This window comes from Saccostrea cucullata, unplaced genomic scaffold, assembly GCF_032062105.1.
Source record: "Saccostrea cucullata isolate Sc308-1 unplaced genomic scaffold, CSIRO_AGI_Scuc_v1 ctg8032, whole genome shotgun sequence".
NCBI lineage: Eukaryota > Metazoa > Mollusca > Bivalvia > Ostreida > Ostreidae > Saccostrea > Saccostrea cuccullata.
In genome coordinates, this window is record NW_026927056.1 from 1 (window position 1) to 5,077 (window position 5,077).

The window sequence follows — 5,077 nt, forward strand, 5'->3', positions numbered from 1 at the left end:
ATAGGTGACAAACAGAACTCTGAAAACAGAGGTCGGATCAGGTACATGTACTTCGGATTTGTACTTTACATGTTTATTGCTGTACTGTATAAATAAAGGAAGTAAACAATATCAAAGTTATCAAGTTTAGTAGTTTACTGTAAATTTAAGTTGTTAGTTTGGTAACAAGTTTTTTTTTCGTAAAATAACCAATATACAAATGGATTGACTTCTGGTTTTATAAATGAATTCTGTTTCATAAAAATAAAAAAGGTCTTATAACGGAACACAATAATACGCACAATGTGATTTAAATGTATGAATAAAATACGAAGAATTCATGAAAGATACAGCTGTATAGTAACTCAAATAAAAAGAAATCATGTAGGTATCAAAAACTCTTTACACCAAAGAATAGCTATACAGAAATGAAAATATAGCAAGCATCCAATGACAACGTTTCGTACGGCAAAGAGGTTGGTCTTAAGTCGTTTCATCATTGTCAACAACAGTTTAGTGTTGCTGATGTTATTAATTTCTTGACCAATGAGAATCTATGTCGTCATTTGAGAGACGATTATTAGGTAGTGTCGAGAACGACAGAGAATTCTACTAAAATCTCTCTCTATAGATTAAGTGTATACTATAGTAAGTATAAACTAACCTTCTTTCAAATCCTCACAGGCAGGATTTATATTCATTGGCTCAACAGAGGCAAACTTTGGTGACTGAAGAGGGCGCTCTTCGTTTATTTCCGGGACAAGTTGGTACATTTTTAACTTTCTGCAGTAGATAGAAGCAGCTTCCGGTTCTAAGGCAATGATCATCTGCTCCGGACATTGGGAGGAAACCAAACCACCCTACAAGAATCATTTAGGATTTTTTTAATTGGTCCAGTTCATTGATATATTTTAAGCATCAGAAATGTGCATATGTTTTTTTTAAAGAAGACATCAACAAGTGTGTCATATCGATCTCATGAAGCTGCATCTCTATCAGTCATAAATTTTTGACATAAGTGGAGAGTTGACTGACCTCGTAAGCAGCCTGCCTAATGAACTGTTTAGCCGAAGCTCTCCATATTGCGGGTACACTGATAACCCATCGTACGTCTTCATTCAGAATCTTCATTCCTGATTGGTCACTCAGTTCTTGTAGGGCGTGGTCCCTGAAGAACTTCAGAGCCAAGGAAAACACAGTCATCGCCGGAAAAAGTCTTCCATTGGAAGCTTTAAGTAATGTATCCTTGCTTAATTCCTAAAAATATAGAATGGAAATATTTTATTGATAAAGAAAAAATAGAATGACTGGATAAAAAAGTTTCGTTTTTGTAAAACATCCCTCTCGAATTCTGTTATATAGAGACACCGCCTCTCCATGTGGAGGTCTGGAAATTTAGACCTACACTCGGTACCCAGGACCATTGAGCAGAAAGTGATATTTTATATGCAACACAGGACCTCGGTTTACACGGTCTCCACGTCCCGCAGTCAGGATTCGACTCTGCGATATTATGACCTACTACTTTCTCCAAGACTCTAGAGCAGCAGCTCTTACAGCTGCATGCGCTACGCAGGCCTGTTTTCCAAATACTGAACCCTTTGAGGACCTTCTTTTTATAGGGAATGAATTTCAAAGCACTTTTTTCTACTTTATATTGATGTTTGAAATAGGACATTTGAACTTGCAAGTTCATTGGTATATGGGCAGGGCCATTTTGTGGAAAAATTTAACGTATCTCTATATCTAACTGGCAACATTTATCATTCAATAGGGAAAAGTCTAACTTCTAACCGGCGTGTTATGGAGGATCATCTTAAACTTTTCAAAATACATCCAAGTTTTTGCCTCTTCTTTGCCAAGGTCATGGTAGTTATCCCTGGCGCTGTAGCCAAAGGAGTGGAACTGACCCTCGGGAGTCAGGAGAATGCTGGTGGGGGTCTTCTCATTGATAACACCTGGGTCCCCCTCCCTCCCACTTCCTCATTAGATGGACATGGGAGGGGTCTCTGGTAAAACTGTAGGCATACCCACTGTACGTGGTGCCAAAGTCGATAGCCACAACCACATGATGACCGCGGTGTTTTACTGTATCTTGTTCTGCAGTATCTTCGGAAACACCCAATATGGCGTTATCTAAAGTTTCCAGCACCTGATGAATTTCTGCATTAACGCTAGGTGAATTTTTCTGCTCTGACCCAGCCCGTGTATATCTAAACTGTGGTTCACTTGCAGAATTTAGCTTTAGAGTGACTTCGGCTAAACAAGCCTTTAAGTTATCGGATATTGTATTGTCATCTTCTTTCTTGGCAATTTGATTCTCAAGTACAGCACTGTGTTCTTCGTTTGAAGACGAAGAAGAACCAGACGAATTTCTCTTGACAAAATCATTTTGTAAGCCATTTCCAATACTTTGGTTTGGGGTATCTTCCGTTAAACCTGTCATCTCTGATATTACTTTGTCAGTTACATTTTCTTTCTCAGCATTCTGAACCTTGTGTTTGTGGTTTAATGAGGCAGAAGAAGCCGATGAATTGCTAGTAGTATCATCATCAGAACGATAGTCTAGAATTTGAAAGAAAGAATTATTAAGACAGTATTCTTCATTGGCATATGTTTCAGCTACTTATAATATTTTATTTTTCCAAAATCAGATCTTTAAATAAGATGAAATCACGTTCTTTTATCGTTTTCGTTGTATGCAACACCATGAATTCCTGATCATGATGAATAAAACACCACAACAATTTTTCTATATCGACGAAAATTCGACACCACGAAAATAAAGGATTTTACAACCAAAGTGTGTGTTGTTAAGTTAACTATATTTATAAAATATTAATACCTAATACATGTATACTAAATAGACATCACTACATTAATCGATTTTTAAACATTAGTAGTTCAGTCATACCTTGGTTTCCACACTGATCGAGAGACGGCTGAGCTGACTTTGTGGGTAGGATGAGGGTATTATTGCTGGCGTAGATAGGACCATAGTAAGCTACTGATGTCCTTAGATACCCGGGGGTTTTACCAGTGCTCGCAAAACTCTCAGAGGCCATTTGTTTTACTTCAGAGGGCACAAAATCGTTTCCTGCATAGCTGCCAAGACTTATTGTTTCTATGACGTCTGGAGGAGAACTTTGTGGGAGTGGAGGAGGGGCGTCCCCCAGGGATACAGTCCTGTCCAGTTTGATGTTTCCTTTCAAAGCTTGGTTGTTGTCGGATATATCACCATTCTCGCTATCAGTGTTGTCCAAAGAAGCCAAATGAGCACATACTGTTAAAGAATGAGGTGAGATGACTGAGACACATGGCTTCTCTGACGGGTAGAACTCAGAGTCCAAAATATAACTGCCTTCTTTGCACGAAGACTCGGAATCTGAAGGTGTCGTCTCTGGTTTGTTCACAGTTCCAGGAAATAGGAAGCTACGCTGAAAATGGTCTGTGGAGTCGAATACCTTATGTGCAGTTTTTGGAGAGTCTGATTCCCCTGAATCTGTTGAAAGGGATGTGTTAAGCTTAGTTCTTCTCAAAGAACTAGAATCATTTTTTACATTGGTCTGGATACCTTCTTCCGAATCAAAAATTCTATTGGTATCTTTTTCCGAGAAGGACAATCTACCAACTGATTTTCTTTCAACAGATTTGTCCATAAATTCTTGATTTACAGGTTCTGGAAATATTTCCTTAAAAGAAGGCCTTTTGTGTAGCACTTTTTGGATTTTGGATGATTCATCGCCTTCACTGTTAGTCGTATTATCAAGTACATGTTCAATGTCCTGTGTTTTGTACTTCTGTTTTGGCGAAGACGATCGTGACCTAGAGGAATGGCTTTGCGATGTGGATGTAGATGACGATGATGATGATTTTCGGAATTTCTCAGATTTAAAGGAAGATCTCTTACTTCCAACGCTTGCAACACTTGGAGACTTTTTGGAGGCACGACAGTTTGTAGCCTGAGAGGATGAAATGTCTCCTAAAGATATTATATCTCTCTCTGGAACAAAACCGAAAGCAGAATCCCCCGAGACTGTAATCTCTCTTAAATTCCCAGATCGAGCTGAAAAGTCGTCCAAATTTGCATTTGCATCCACATCGTATCCTAAATCCAAAGAAAAACTATGGGTAAATTCAATGAATTTCTCAACCGCGCTTTCTTCAGGTTGCTTAAACTCTGTCCTCTGGTTATTTGATTCCTGTTAAAATCTTCTCTGAAGGAACTAGAGGCTAAGATATGACTAAGTGGTCGCTGTCTTGCCTCGAATCTCTGTTGCCTTAGTTGGTTTTCTGTGGGAGAGGGATTGTCCAGTTTTCGATAAATCCCGTTGGTTTCATCTCTATACATTCGACGACTAGCATCAGACACACTGTATTTTAGTTTTCTATGTGTTGTCATGATCCTTTGTGTCAATTTCTTACGTTTCCTTATGTCATACAAATCAGAATCGTTGGTGAAATCGAACTTTTAATGTTAAAATCCCATCTAATAAATTCATGCTCACGAAGCCTCCAATCACACACACCCAGTGGCTGAGTATAAACAATGAGTAAAAAATTCCTAATTTGATAAACTCAATTAACCAAAAAGAAAATCTAAGCTCTGCATAAATTATTCCCGTATAAATGAATTTAACAGGGGTAGCGGTTGAGGTTAAACAAAGTACAGAATTTATATTGGATAGTTCTGATTTTATACCACGATCGCATGGAAACTGACAGAGTTTTAAGAAGCCAATAATTAGATTAGGTTTATGACCCTGTTTTTCTTTCACTTAATAAATCTCCAGAGAGTGTACAAGATAGTAATAATTCAACCTCTTGAGATACATAGGTCGACAGTAAAACAAACAGTCTCTACCTTATTTCTAATTATCACCGCATCATTTACCGTGGCTCGTATTCTTAATGCGCGGCGACTGGTGACCATAAAAACCTTATCAGCAGATTTTTAAACTTTAAACAAATTTGGAAAGTAGGAATTCATGATGGATATTTTGTTTTATGGTTGTATGTCAAAGAACATTTCCTCTCTATTTATCAAATATTTATAGTTTGTTTTTATGTTCCGGCAATTGACCCCTGATTATGACCA

General features: G+C 37.9%; 1 pseudogene; it reads right to left on the minus strand.

Annotated features, from left to right (window-relative positions):
• Positions 1-638: 638 nt before the first annotated feature.
• On the minus strand, positions 639-4,381 carry LOC134273359 (serine-rich adhesin for platelets-like; annotated as a pseudogene).
• Between the last annotated feature and the right edge of the window lie 696 nt (positions 4,382-5,077).